We start from the raw sequence: 15,952 nt of genomic DNA, 5'->3' as shown, positions 1-15,952 counted from the left end.
GGAGGTGTCGTTGTTTATCCTTACTGATTGTGGTATATGGGTCAGGAAGTAGAGGATCCAGTTGCAGAGGTAGGAGCCAAGTCCTAGGTTTTTGAATTTTGATATGTGTTTGATTCGATGTTGAAGGCGGAGCTGTAGTCAATGAATAGGAGTCTGACATAGGAGTCCTTGTTGTTGAGATGCTCCAGGGAGAAGTGCTGGGCCAGGGAGATAGTGTCTGCTGTGGACCAGTTGTGGCGGTATGCGAATTGCAGTGGATCAAGGCATTCTGGAAGTATGGAGTTGATGTGTCTCATGACCAACCGCTCAAAGCACTTCATAGATGTCAAGCCACCGGATGGTAGTCGTTGACACACGTTGCCTGGTTCTTCTTTGGCACCGGTATGATAGTGGTCTTATTGGAGCAGGTGGGAACCTCAGAACAGAGTAGGGAGAGGTTGAAGATCTCGGCGAACACACCCGCCAGTTGGTCTGCGCAGGATCTGAGTGCACAGCCAGGGGCTCCGTCAGGACCCATTGCTTTCCATGGGTTCACTTTCAAGCAGGCCGATCTGACTTCTGAGGCTGTGACCGTAGGTATGGGTGTATCCCAGGTTGTTGGAGCAGTTGACAACAGTTTGTTGGAATCCTGCTCGAAATTACCAATACATTTTGCAATATCTGCATGAGTCTTAAAAAGTAGGTTCAATTCCAGCACTTGTGCACAAAACCAAGGCTGAATTGCAGTATCGAGGCAGTACTGATTTCTCAGGAGTGCTGTCTTCCAAATGAGATGTTAAACCGCTGATCCATCTGCCCTCTCGAGTGGATACAAAAAAATCTCTTAACACTATTATAAAGTGGAGCAGGGGAGTTATTGCCAGTGTCCTGACAATAGTTATCGCTCAATCACTATATGTTCCCATAAAGGCGAAGGGTTGGAGCAACAAGTCCAGCGAGCCCCAGATGTCAATGGATATCCAGGGTTGGAAAGGAAAAAAAGGAAGCTTATGGCAGATACCGAAGGATCAAAACAGCAGAAGCCCTTGAGGAGTCACAAAGTGCAGGGGTTACTTAAAAAAGAAATCAGGAGAGCGATGAGGAGGCACGAAAAACACTGCCGAATAAAAGAAAGGAAAATCTAAAGATGTCTTATATTGTATATTGAGAGAAGGAGAATGACCAGGGAAAGGGGCCAATTAGGGACCAATGTGGCAATGTGTGGGGGGGAGCTGGAAGATGTAGGTGAAGTTTTAAATGAATACTTTGCATCTGTGTTCACTATGGAAAAGAGTGATGTAGGTATAGAAATCAGGTATGATAACTGTGATGAGAATTCTTTGAGGAGGTAATGAGGAAGTTAGACAAAGGAGAGCCAGTGGATGTAATCTATTTAGATTTCCAGAAGTCCTTTGACAAGGTGCCGTACAGGAGGTTGCTAAAGACGATAAGAGCCCGTGTGTTGGGGCAAATTACTGGCATGGATAGAGGATTGGTTGACTGGTAGAAGGCAGAAAGTGGGGATAAAGGGGCCTCTTTCAGGATGGCAGCCGGTGACTAGTGTTGTTCAACAGGGGTCAGTGTTGAGACCACAGCTATTCACGATATACACTAACAATCTGGAAAAAGGAACTGAGGGCATTGTTACTAAGTTTGCAAATGATAGAGAGATATGTAGAGGGATAGGTAGTGTTAAAAAAGCAGGGAGGCTGCAGAAGGACCTGGATTGGTTAGCAGAGTGGGCAAAGAAGTGGCAGATGAAATAATGTGGAAAAGTGTGAGGTTATGCACTTTGGTAGGAAGAATAGAGGCATAGACTATTTTCTAAATGGGTAAAGTCTTTGAAAATCAGAAGCACAAATGGAGCTAGGAGTCCTAGTTCAAGATTCTCTTCAGGTTCACATACAGGTTCAGTTAGCAGGTCGGAAGGCAAATTAATGTTAGCATTCATTTTGGGAGGGTTAGAATACAAAAGGAGGGATGTATTGCTGAGGTTGTATAAGGCTCTCTCAGGCCCCATTTGGAATACTGTCAGCAGTTTTGGGTCCCGTATGTAAGGAAGGATGTGCTGGCCTTGGAGGGGCTCTAGAGAAGGTTCACAAGAATGATCCTGGGAATGAAGAGCTTGTCATAGGAGGAACGGTTACAGACTCTGGGTCTGTCCTCTATGGAATTTAGAAGGATGAGGGGAATCTCACTGAAACTTACAGAGCAATGAAAGGCTTAGATAGAATGGATCTGGAGAAGATGTTTCCACTAGTAGGAGAGACTAGAACCTGAGGACACAGCCTCTGAATGAAGGAGCAATCCTTTAGAACTGAGATGAGGAGGAGTTTCTTCAGCCAGACGGTGGTGAAGCTGTGGAACTAATTGCTGCATAGGCGGTGCATCCCTTTCAGTTAGCCCGTGTGTGGCTGTGGGACTGCACACTTAAATGTATCACCCACACAGTATAAAAAGTATATTAAAAGGGAACATGGAAACTAGGGGTAGCCATTTGGCCCTTTGAGCCTGTTCCAACATTCAATATGACAATGGCTGATCCCCAATCGCAATGTCATATTCCCATTTTCTCCATTGACGCCATTAAAATCTGAAAAATCGCATTGGCGGGTCATTGGAGTTTTTAGCAAGAAAAGCCAATCTACTCAAAATGCTATTTTAAAAAATTAAGTCAGCAGTATCATCCGGTCTTCTCTCCATTGCCTTCTTAACTCATTATTTGCTTGGTAACTAATGCTATACTTTTAATTGTGTGAGCGGATTCTGTCTAAATTCACTAATAAGTTCCAGCTTTCTCATTTCTAAAATGTATCTCCTAGTTTTTAAATCCATTCTCATTGTGAAAAATCTGTAAGAAAATACAAAAGTCACAAACTTACCTTGAAAGGTCCACTTTTCCAATAAGAAAACATTCCTACCCTTTCTTCATCATTTACAATTCTGTATTAAGCATTTGAAAATGTAATGCTTCACGCATCATCAAATATCGGACTTCTTCTTCTCCTTGGGCAGTCCCTCAGGGTCATGGATGACTTACTCCCACTCCGGGGACGTGGGTTCTGCAGTGGCTGAAAGTCCATTCCTGGATCCGCAGACGCTGCCACAGGTTTGGCAGGTGGTGTTTTATGAGGTGGATGGGTGAGACGCTCTCTTTCCGGGGTTTATGCTAGGCCTCCGTGTGCTCCACCCTATGACACTCAAGGTGATTTGGCGCCTTCGCAGATGGTTTTTCTTCAGTGTGTGCATTCTCAGGCAAGTGATTCCCATGTGTCGATGGAGATGTTGCAGTTATTTAGGGAGGCTTTCTCAGTGTCCTTGTAGCATTTCCTTTGCCCTCCTAGTGATCGCTTGCCATTGCAGAGCTTGGAGTCGAGCCCTTGTTTCAGGAGTCTTGTGCTGAGCATGCGGGCAATGTGAATGGACCATTGCAGTTGATCGAGTGTGACCAGTGACTCAATACTGGGGATATTGGCCTGGGAGAGGACACTCACATTGATACGCCTATCCTGCCAGTGAATTTGCAGGATTTTGTAGAGGCAATGTTGGAATATCTCTCCAAAGATTTGAGGTGTCTGCTGTACATTGTCCATGTTTCTGATGCATATAGTTGGGCGGGGACCATGGCTGTTCTGTACACCATGAGCTTGGTGCTAGTTTGAGGTCTTGGTCTATGAACACTCTGTTTCATCAGGCGCATTGGGACTGATGTTGGATTTTGTCGTCAATCAATGCCTGCTTGCAGCGTGGGGAGATTCCCAAGGTTATGACTCATATGCCTTGGTGAATGCGTTAACAATAGTTTGTAGCTCAGCCTCTGAATGTGCGCTCACACAGGTGTAGTCTGCGTATTGCAACTTGATGACAGAGGTTGGGTGGTTCTGGTTCTGGCCTGGAGGGGTTGGAAGTTAAACAGTTTCCCGCTTGTCCAGTAGGTTAGCTCCACTGCAGCGGGGAGCTTCAGGGTGACAAAGAGGAGCGTTGCTGCGAGGAAGAGTGTTGTCGCACTAACATCGAGGTGAAAGATGTTGGTGCTGGGAAATTTCTGATAGTAAGGGACGACACTATGGCACACCTGTGTTAGCACTGCTGCCTCACAGCCCCAGGGACCCAGGTTCAATTCCAGCCTTGGATTACTGTCTGTGTAGAGTTTGTATGTTCTCCCCGTGTCTGCTCCAGTTTCCCCCCACAGTCCAAAGATGTGTGGCTAAGATGGATTAACCATGCTAAATTTCCCCTTAGTGTCCAGGGATGTTCAGGTTAGGTTATGGGGTTACGAGGATAGGGCAGGGGGGACATATGTAGAGTGCTCTTTCTAAGGGTCGGTCCAGACTCGATGGGCTGAATGGCCTTCTTCTGGACTGTACGGATTCTATGATTCTAAGTATCAGCATTTAATGTACCCAAATCAAATATAATATTCATTACCTTTACCATGGGCCAATAATGCGTCTTTGCTCTAGGCATCCACCACATCACTGTCCATTCCAAAATGGACACTTTTCCAGCCATTCACCTGAAGAAGGAGCCGTGCTCCGAAAGCTCGTGTTTGAAACAAACCTGTTGGACTTTAACCTGGTGTTGTAAGACTTCTTACTGTGCTCACCCCAGTCCAACGCCGGCATCTCCACATCATTCCAAAATGGGCAGGAATCTATAGGAACTAGTTTCAGACTGACCCATTTCTGATCACAACGGACTTCTACAATGGGATTTGAATGCCCATGTAACCAATCACTGAGAGCTTATGAACAGGAACAAAACAGAATCAAAAAGGGTGCCTTTATCTCAAGGGGGTTGGAATTCAAAAGTGATGCTTCAGTTGTAGAGAGCCTAGATCGGAGCTCATATGGGGAGCTACATTCAGTTTGGGGCATAAAACCTGAGGAAAGACATGTTGACCTTAAAAGGGTACAGCACAGATTCACTAGAATGGTGGAATAGCAGGTTTCAGTGATCAAAGGACAAAGATGCCATTACTGCAGCAATACAACAATATTGATTTGCTTCTGAAATTTCAATGTGGTAGGTTGTTGACCTTTTTCCGGCACTGGAGGGCAATCCCAATTTTTCACTGAGGTAATAGACGTGTGCAGAAATAAAGGGACAATTTAGGGAACAGAAATGAACATTTGATATTTGGGTTTTTGATTATGTTAGCAGTACACGAATATTACAGCAATAAATCTAATTCTGACAGCCGTGTACCTTTTTATTTCTGCATTATTTGGCTTTATTCAGGCATCTTGATTCATGAACTGAGATCACGCAAAAAAAATTGCCGCCACGAGAAACTTGGAATTTTCAGCACCTGTCATCGATTTCTGTTAAACAAATGGTTACATGACAGAAAATGCTGGAAAAGAATCTCAGCAGGTTTGGCAGCATATGTGGAGAGAGAAACAGAGTTAACGATTTGAGTCCAGTACAGTTCACAATACGGTTCCGAAGAAACGTCCTGTCGGAATCGAAAACTCTGTTTCTCCACAAATGTTGCCAGACCGTCAAAGGTTTTTATTTCAGATCTCCAGTAATCGCAGGATTTAGCATTTGTTGAATGGGTACATGATATCAGTTAAAGGTTTCATTAGTTAACCATTCTCAGAATTCTAAAGCCATGCCTGTTGGCTAAATTTTGGTAATTGCTTGCTTGAAACTGTAACTAACAACACATAAGTGAAGGTTGAAATAGTCAATCCAAGAGGATTATAATGAATAACATTATAGGATTCTTTCAACTAAGAAATTCAAGATGGGCACTTTTTCTTTAAAATCAAAACTATTTCACCCGATAAAAACAGGGATGGCTGGTTACCAGACACACTAATACTGTAAACATGACTCCACTCCACTGGCATGATTACAAACAATAGAACTTAGTCCAGAATTTGCCTGGGCATTATGTTTCAAACGTGTCGCTAAGAACACCAAGCCAATTAATGCACACCAACCTGATACCCAAAATTAGTTGAACACATATCTTCCAATGTTTCTACTTGAAACAGAACAATGCAACTCAAAGTAAAATAGGATAGCATTCAAGCTTTCTTTTGCCTACACTTAGTGCTGAAATAAAAACTGTTCCCTTCTGTGGTGACTTGAGACACACACTGGAGACTACCAGTAATAAACAAAGGTGTTTTTTGATGAAAGGCAAAGGGCAGTTAGGTAACAGGCACAGAAGACTATACAACAGGTCTTCATTCTTCAGCCCTCTGGTCTGATGTGTTATCTGTGTTGGTTTAACATCGACTGCAACTGGATGCAGTAAAACGAGAAACAGGCTTCCGACACAGGAGATGGTCCAACACTGTTTTATTGAACCTGCTGATTGCTGTACATAATCTGATGTGGGTTGACACTCTATTAACCGAACTGATAACCTCCTACTGGCTTGACCAGACTAGCTCTCTACCACATGGTGATGATATTCATTGGCCTGTGCACTGTGACTATCTCCCTAGCCATGTCCTGTGCGAGAGAGAGAGTCTTGATGCCCTGTGGGCTTTATAGTGGTGGTGTCCTGTCTGGTGATTGGTTGTTCTGTGTCGTGTGTGTTCATTGGTTATCCTGTGTGTCAATCACTGCCTGACTGCATCTCATGATATACATGAGTGGATATTATGACATGGTCCACTCTGCCCGGGGTTCTGCTACTAGGGCCCTGGAAAAACTCCCCATTGGCCAGAGCTGGTCACATGGTCAATGGAGCTCACCCCCTTAAAGGGACCATGCTACCACACCGTCTTTATTTATTATAGAAAGGCAACAAAAAAAAGTGTGCTTAAGGAGAATCAGAAGGTGGGGATTTAGGGAGGTAATTGCAGTGTGGAGCACAGGTGCCAAAGCCAAGGTAATGGTAAATTGCTGCCTTATGTGCCTTCTCCATTCGCTTCTCACCCTTATCCTGAAAGTGCTATGAAATGGAAACTTCAGATGCAGAGTCTGTGGGAATTCTGCTCCCCTGCCTACTCACCCATCCCCCACCCCATCTCTCTCATTTGTTGATTATATAAATTAAGGTTCACTGGATGATTATTTGAATATGTAATGACACTTACCGACAGTGGTGGTAGATCTGGGAGCTATGCAATTGTAATTTTTCACTTTGTGAATAAATCTGAAACTGAGTAAAGATTGACTTCTAGTCTCCTCCTTCTCCAATTGGCTGTAAGAATTTTAATATCTTTATGTTTTATTTTGTTTTCTGGTCATCACAATCTGCAGCCTGGTCAGCCACAGCAGCCTCAGAAGGAGGAGTGAGAAAAACAGTGAACCTCTGAAGAATAAGCACTGTCAATTGACCACACACTCTCAACCACCAGCTCAGATATTGGTCCTGCGTGTACCTTGGAGTATTGAGTTGGAATAGAACATAGAACATGACAGCGCAGTACAGACCCTTCGGCCCTCGATGTTGCGCCGACCTGTGAAATCACTCTAAAGCCCATCTACACTATTCTCTTATCATCCATCTGCGCGCAGTCAGTCACTGAGCACAAGTGGGCTGTAGCCAGGGCAGAGAAGTGGGTCAGCTCATGTGCAAACTTCCTGGAGGAGGTCACAGACAATCTCTGCTCCAGGAGACTCGAACAATGACCTGGTTGGGATGAAACTGCAGGAAGATACTGGCAACGATGCACACCGAGATGCTCGGTGCAGTGGTAGATCTGCCAGATAGTCTCCTGTCACTGACCAGGATCATGGAGGAGTCCACTCCAAGCATGACAGAGGGATTGCAGAGCTGGGAGTCCATCATTTCCATTGTGGAATCAGTCAGCCTGACTGACCCTTGATGGAACTTCCACTGCAACATAGGCAGAGGCCTCTTGATGTCTCAGTTCTGTATTAGTCGTTCAGACAGAGGTCATGAGCTCCTTTGCTGTTGCCATGCAAGCTCAGACTGTTGCCATCATGGTCTCAGTCTTCAACAGGGCATAGAGGCTCCCGCAAGTAATCCGTGTGTTCCAATATATTATGAGGACATTTGCAGAGCAAGAAACCTGATGTCCTCTCTCAGGGTGAGAGGATTAGTGCTCCAACCACTCTTTGATGCTGCCTCTTCACTAGCCATCCCAGGCTGCTTCCATCCATTTTGAGATGCTGCAATCCAAGGCAGAAGGACAACAACAGGAGATACCTGGGAACTCCACCACCTGGAGGTTCCCCTCCAAGTCACTCACCACCCTGACTTGGGAATATATCACCGTCGCTGGGACAAAATTCTGGAACACCTTCCCTAACAGCACACTGGGTGTGCCTACACCTGAAGAATTGCAGCGGTTCAAGAAGGCAACTCACCACCACCTTCTGAAGGGCAACTAGGGATGGGCAATAAATGTTGGCCTAACCAGCGATGCCCACATCCCGTAAATGAATTTTTAAAAAGCCAGTCCTCAAGATCCAGAGCTGCTCCAAGGCACCTTGAAAGGCCATCTACAGCTATCCTTAGTGAAAGTCAGAAGCCTTCTCCCAGGCAACCTGCAATACACTGCATAGGAGCCCGAGGCCAGGCCAGCACAACCACAAGGCAGGCACTATGGGAGTGCACATGGTGACTGGTTCTGTTTGTTATATCATTGGAGTAATGCTGGATGAAGTGAATTTCAGTGGGTTTTTGCTGTTGGCCTTTATTACGTGATGTTAGTCAAGATGTTGAGATGGGGTGTTTGGTATGGATATATTCTTAGAAAATGATGGGGTAGGGAAGTTCATTTCTAAGTGAAAATAAAGCCTCATAATGTGATTGGTCTGTGGGGTGGCATGGTAGCATTATGGATAGCGCAATTGCTTCACAGCTCCAGGGTCCCAGGTTCGATTCCCAGCTTGGGTCACTGTCATTCAATCATGGATGATATTTTCTCATCCCCATTCTCCTGCCTTTTCCCCATAACCCCTGATCCCCTTATTAATCAAGAATCTATCCATCTCTGCCTTAAAGACACTCATTGAATTGGCCTCCACAGCCTTCTGCGGCAAAGAGTTCCACAGATTCACCACCCTCTGGCTGAAGAAATTCCTCCTCATCTCTGTTTTAAAGGATCGTTCCTTTAGTCCAAGATGGTGTCCTCTGGTTCTAGTTTTTCCTACAAGTGGAAACATCCTCTCCACGTCCACTCTATACAGACCTCGCAGTATCCTGTAAGTTTCAATAAGATCCCCTCTCATCCTTCTAAACTCCAATGAGTAGGGCAGCACGGTAGCATTGTGGATAGCACAATCGCTTCACAGCTCCAGGGTCCCAGGTTCGATTCCGGTTTGGGTCACTGTCTGTGCGGAGTCTGCACATCCTCCTCGTGTGTGCGTGGGTTTCCTCCGGGTGCTCCGGTTTCCTCCCACAGTCCAAAGATGTGCAAGTTAGGTGGATTGGACATGATAAATTGCCCTTAGTGTCCAAAATTGCCCTTAGTGTTGGGTGGGGTTACTGGGTTATGGGGATAGGGTGGAGGTGCTGACCTTCGGTAGGGTGCTCTTTCCAAGAGCCGGTGCAGACTCGATGGGCCGAGTGGCCTCCTTCTGCACTGTAAATTCTATGATATGTAAGCACTGCTGTCTCATAGCACCAGGGACCCAGTTTCGATTCTGACCTCGAGTGACTGTGTGGAGTTTGCACTTTCTCCCTGTGTCTGCGTGGGTTTCCTCCGGGTGCCCCAGTTTCCTTCCACAGTCCAAAATATGTGGTTAGGTGGATTTGCCATGCAAAATTGTCCCGTAGAGAGGGGCCTAGGTAGGGTGCTCTTTCGAAGGGTCGGTGCAGACTCGATGGGCCGAATGGCCTCTTGCTGCACTGTAGGGATTCGGTGATCCCGCTTACTCTATCCACTTGTACGTGTTGAATGTGGTCTCCTTGCATTCTTCATCTTCCTACTATCAAGGTAGCCTGCAGATCCCAGGAGGTAGCAGCTCGGCCCTCAGAATTACTAAGTTGTAGAGAACACAGCACATCAATACAAATATGAGCCACTCGGTCACATGCTGGAGAGATATCTCAAGCGATCGAAGCAAATAAATCTTTGCTGTAACAGAACAATATGCCTGTACTGTGGATCACTCCATGGCTCTCAGTGATGGCTCTTCTGACCTTGTGCAGTGGGGTGGCGGATGAAGTTTATGGCCGACATGGGGAGCTGAGCAGTCAACTTGTGGTGAATCTTAAATGTTTGAAGACAGACGGTATTATGGACTGACGCCATTGTGGGTGCAGCCAGGATTCACTCAATGCGATTGCACACCAACTTTGAAAAGGTGGCAGTGCTTTCCATTGATAAGGGGAGCTACAGGGCCACAAGTACAATGCCTGGCACTGTTCGAACTGCTATCCTAGCAAACCCAAGTGCCCATTTGCCCTTCTGTCCCTCCTCAGAAAGAAAATAATGAAGTTCCCTCTCATTCTTTAGGGTGCCCCTGCAACCTTTCTAATGCACGAGGAACTGTAATACAGGTTAGTTACATACTAATTGTGTTCAATTGTTGGCATGCGGTGGGCTTTAAATTGGGATTCATTTGTGCCCCTATAATTAGAGGCGGAATTAAGCTGGGTTATTGGGTAAGGAGGTGCTTGCTTGTAATCTGTAAATAAATGTTAATTAAAATGTGTAAAGATTGGCTCTAGATATGTCCTTCACTAATTGGCTTTCTGTTGCTGATGTTGCCCACTCTCATCTGGACCATTCCGCCCGTGGTTTAAAATGCAAGACTGATGGTGACTTTCATGGCCACCAGGACGGCCCTGTTTAAGGCTCCAGCTTAGTGTGAAATCTGTGTTCAGCTCCTTTGGAAATTGCAGCCTCCTATGGCACTCTTGCGGTTCTAAGTGGGAGAGGTGATCCAGAAGACCCTTTTGGGGTAATGCCTTTGAATGAAAGCCCTTCTTCTCTTCCTTCATCACAGGGCTTCCTCTATCTGCCTCCTCCTCTCCATGTCCAGTTCATGTGGCAGAGCCAGTGGCACTGCAACATCTGCACACACACACACACACACACAGGGGTGTCCACCCATACCAAGTTTAAGGCTGTGCAATAGACTCAGTTATTACGGCAACCACATTACTATTATATCTCCAATATTTTAAAAACATGATTGGAGAAACCTTCTCCATAAAACCAAAGTCATGGCGAAGTTATGTGAAGAATGCATGTGAAATCATTTATTATGACGATTTGAACCTTTTCCATAAAGTAATTAATAGCTGCATCATGACTCTCTCCTTCCGTGCGTTTTTATACAAACCATATAGGAACAAAAGTAGGTTATTTCAATCCAGTCTGTTCCTCCGCTGTTCAATGAGATCAGGTTAATCTGTGAGTATACTCGCCTTTGCCCCATATCCCTTGATACCTGCGGCTAACAAAAATCTAACAATCTCAGTTTTAAAATCAACAACAGGTCGAGTGTTAGTGACCATTTGCAGAAGAAAGTTCCAAACTTTATTCGCCCTCTTCACTCCTGGAAAGTCTGGCTCCAATTTCTAATTATGGCCCCCATAGTCCTAAACTCCCTAAAGCGTAGACATTGTTTCTCCCAATCTTCCCTATCTGTATCCCTTAATACCAGGATCAAATTACTCCATAAACTTCCAACAAACACAATTCTGGTTTATGTAATTTCTCCTCATAGCTTAACCCTTTGAGTCCAGGTATTATTTAAATAAATTTACACTGCTCTGAGGTCAATATATAATGACCTAAGGTGTGGTGCCCCAGAACTGCTCACACTTCAGTGCTTTGTATAGCTGAAGCATTAATTCTACTCCCCCCATAGAAGATATAAATGTCAGCAGAATATGCTGGGAAAAGTCAGCAATTCTGAAGAGCCATACGGACTTGGACAGGTGCTACCTGACATGCTGTGTTTTTCCAGCATTTTCTTTTATTATTTGAGATTTTCAGCATCCTCAATATTTTGCTTTTATACTAACGTCAGCACCTTGGGCTCTGAGACACCAACCCCGCCGCGACCTGTGCTTCTAGGCGCCAGCCCTGCCATAACGCGGGCTCTTAGACACCAATCCCGCTGTAACTTGTGCTCGACACCAATCCCGCTGTAACTTGTGCTCGACACCAATCCCGCTGTAACTTGTGCTCTGAGACACCAATCCCGCTGTAACTTGTGCTCTGAGACACCAATCCCGCTGTAACTTGTGCTCTGAGACACCAATCCCGCTGTAACTTGTGCTCTGAGACACCAATCCCGCTGTAACTTGTGCTCGACACCAATCCCGCTGTAACTTGTGCTCTGAGACACCAATCCCGCTGTAACTTGTGCTCTGAGACACCAATCCCGTTGTAACTTGTGCTCGACACCAATCCCGCTGTAACTTGTGCTCCCAGACCCGCTGTACCTTCCCTTCCTTTGGACCGCCAGCCCTCAGCACACTCACCCCCACCAGTGTTCGCTCTTCCTTCAATCAGAGACTTTCTCCCCCTCATTTTTAAAAATTCATTCAAGGGACATGGTCGTCGGAGGCTGTGCCAGCATTTATTGCCCATCCCTAAATGCCCTTGAGAGGGCAATTAAGAGTCAATCACATTGCTGTGGATTGGGAGTCACATGTAGGCCATGTGATATTCTTTGCTTTGTGGATGATGATCATGATGTGGAGATGCCGGTGTTGGACTGGTTTGAGCACAGTAAGAAGTCTTACAACACCAGGTTAAAGTCCAACAGGTTTGTTTCAAACACTAGCTTTTGGAGCGCAGATCCTTCCTCAGGTGAAGGAGACTCTCTCAGATTACGCTGAGAGACTCTGCCGACGCACCTCTCTCACACTCCTCAATCACCTCGTACACCAGCTCTACAGCAGACAACGCAACCTGGAAACCAAGATAGAGGCCATATTCTCAACTTGTGCTCAGGATGCAGCAGACCAGCTGCGGAACACCGCCAAACAGATGAGACAATGATACTATGCCACCTATATGCACACCAAGAACAGGAAGCTTGAGAAACTCGGCATCACCACCAGCTGCAACCAAGCCTCCCCCGGCACCACAGCAGAAAACAATACAGGGAAATCTATTGTCAACTTGTCGAACTACACCCTTCAACCAGACGAAATTGAAGTCCTCAGCAGAGGGCTCAATTTCTGCACCACCACCAAAATGGACCCCATCAGTCTCGTGGCAGACATGGAGGAATTCATCAGGCGAACGAGGACCCGGGAATTCTTCCACAGACCCCAAGAGGCCGACAGTGAACCCAAGGAGACTACTAATGAAGCAGAACAGCAGATTGAGAGATCTGCAGTGCGGTAACCAAAGAGGAAATAGTCGAATTGGACCCCTCCGGAAGGCCGCTGCCCTAGACTCGACATGTATGCTCAAGCCGTCAGGAGTCGTGTCAATGCCAGATTCATCAGTCGCATTCACAAGACAGCCCCGAACGTCACCCAAGCACAACGCAACGCCATCCATGCTCTCAAGACCAACCGCAACACCGTCATCAAACCAACAAAGGAGGGGCCACCGTCATACTGAACAGAACGGACTACTGCAAAGAAGTATACCGACAACTCAACAACCAGGAACACTATAGACAGTTACCCACAGATCCGACCAAGGAACACATCCGCCAACTCAACAGACTGATCAAGACCTTGGATCCAGACCTTCAGAGCACCCTACGTGCTCTCATCCCACATACTCCCCGCATTGGAGATCTCTACTGCCTCCTGAAAATACACAAGGCCGTCCTATCGTTTCAGGCAATGGGACCCTGTGTGAGAATCTCTTTGGCTACACCGAGGGCATCTTGGAACCCATCATACAAGGTATGCCCAGCTTTTGCCGCGACACGACGGACTTCCTACAGAAACTCAGCACCCATGGACCAGTTGAACCAAGAACATTCCTCGTCACAATGGATGTCTCGGCACTCTACACCAGCATCCCCCATGACAACGCATTGCTGCAACAGCCTCAGTACTCAACACCAATAACTGCCAATCTCCAGACGCAATTCTGCAACTGATCCGCTTCATTCTGGATCACAACGTATTCACCTTCGACAACAAGTTCTTCATCCAGACGCACGGAACAGCCATGGGGACCAAATTCGCACTTCAATATGCCAACATCTTCATGCACAAGTTTGAACAAGACCTCCTCACCGCACAGGACCTTCTATCGACGTTATACACCAGATACATCGATGACATTATTTTCCTTTGGACCCATGGCGAAGAATCACTGAAACGACTACATGATGATATCAATAAGTTCCATCCCACCATCAGACTCACCATGGATTACTCTCCAAAATCAGTTGCATTCTTGGGACACACTCATCTCCATCAAGGACGGTCACCTCAGCACTTCGCTTTACCGCAAGCCCACGGATAACCTCACGATGCTCCACTTCTCCAGCTTCCACCCTAAACACATTAAAGAATCCATCCCTTATGGACAAGCCCTCCATATACACAGGATCTGCTCAGACGAGGAGGAGCATAACAGACATCTACAGATGCTGAAAGATGCCCTTGTACGAACGGGATATGGCTCTCGACTCATCGATCGACAGTTCCAATGCGCCACAGCAAAAAACTACACCGACCTCCTCAGAAGACAAACACGGGACACAACCGACAGAGTACCCTTCATCGTCCAGTACTTTCCAGGAGCGGAGAAACTACGACATCTTCACAGCCTTCAACACGTTATTGATGAAGATGAACATCTTGCCAAGGTCATCCCCACACCTCCACTACTTACCTTCAAACAAACGTGCAACCTCAAACAAACTATTGTTTGCAGCAAACTACCTAGCCTTCAGAACAGCGACCACGACACCACACAACCCTACCATGGCAATCTCTGAAAAAAAAAATTTTTTAATTAAAAAAAAGATTCACCTAAGGAAGGAGCAGTGCTCCGAAAGCTAGTGTTTGAAACAAACCTGTTGGACTTTAACCTGTTGTAAGACTTCTTATTGTGGATGATGATGGCTTTGAAGTGTAGTGACTTGCACAGAACATCAAATTATGTTTCAAAGAAAGCTGATTTATTGACACAACAACTAAGCGGGATTCGAACCTACTTACTAAGAAACAAATATTACAAAATATACTGAGACTATTATTCTATCTACAGACTTTATGAAAACACAACTACTCTATATCCCGCCTAATCACCTACTCCCAGAATCAAGGTATGATTTGATTCGCGTGCGTGCTCTTGATCACCATCTGGTGGTTGGAAGCACTCACATCAAATTATTAACCCTTCATTTACTGTACACTATACATATTATCACAGGTCCAGACCAGGAAAGGACGACAGATTTCCTTCATTAGTCACATTAGTGAACCAGATGGGTTTTTACGACAATCGACAATGTTTTCATGGTCATCATTAGACTTTAAATTCCAGATTTTTATTGAATCCAAATTTCACCATCTGCTGTAGCAGGATTCGAACCTGGGTCTCTGGTTTACTAGTCCAGACAATACCACTGTCTCCCCTTCATTCGACCCAATCAGCAGCAGACATGGGAATGGAATGGACAGGTGGAATTCATTACACCAACATGTTTGTTCCCCTCCACTTGCCCACCCACTCTCCAGAAGGCTCAAGTAACTTGGCCCTTTAAATAAATACTAAGCCTTCAGCTCTTTGATTGACTGTCAACCTAGTTAACTCTAGGCTCTCATTGAAATACCATAGTTAAACTGCATCTGGACAATCTGAGAGCCAAAATATTTCAAAAGAAACACTGAAAAAAATGAAATTAAAGAATAGATTGGATATTCTGGAAATAATCAATTTTACAAACAGCTTGCGAGGGATGGAAGCAGTATGACACCATCACATTCAGTTAAAGAGGAATTAAAATATTTGTATATTCAAATGCAAGAATAAACTTCTTATTTCTAACTGAAAGGCAAGCTATTTCTAAAGAGCAATTGGGCCTGTCAAACAGATAAAGTCTTCATGAGGTTATTCCTGTATTGGCTGAGGTTGTTCATGAAGGACCC

At 45.4% G+C, this 15,952-nt stretch overlaps 1 protein-coding gene across 1 annotated transcript in view; it reads right to left on the bottom strand.

Annotated features, from left to right (window-relative positions):
• micu2 (mitochondrial calcium uptake 2) overlaps positions 1 to 15,952 on the bottom strand; it is a 599,136-nt gene that overhangs the window by 297,299 nt on the left and 285,885 nt on the right.

Source organism: Scyliorhinus canicula, chromosome 14, assembly GCF_902713615.1.
Source record: "Scyliorhinus canicula chromosome 14, sScyCan1.1, whole genome shotgun sequence".
Classification (NCBI taxonomy): domain Eukaryota; kingdom Metazoa; phylum Chordata; class Chondrichthyes; order Carcharhiniformes; family Scyliorhinidae; genus Scyliorhinus; species Scyliorhinus canicula.
The sequence above is the reverse complement of the archived record's forward strand: the minus strand, read 5'-3'. Positions and strand labels throughout refer to the sequence as shown.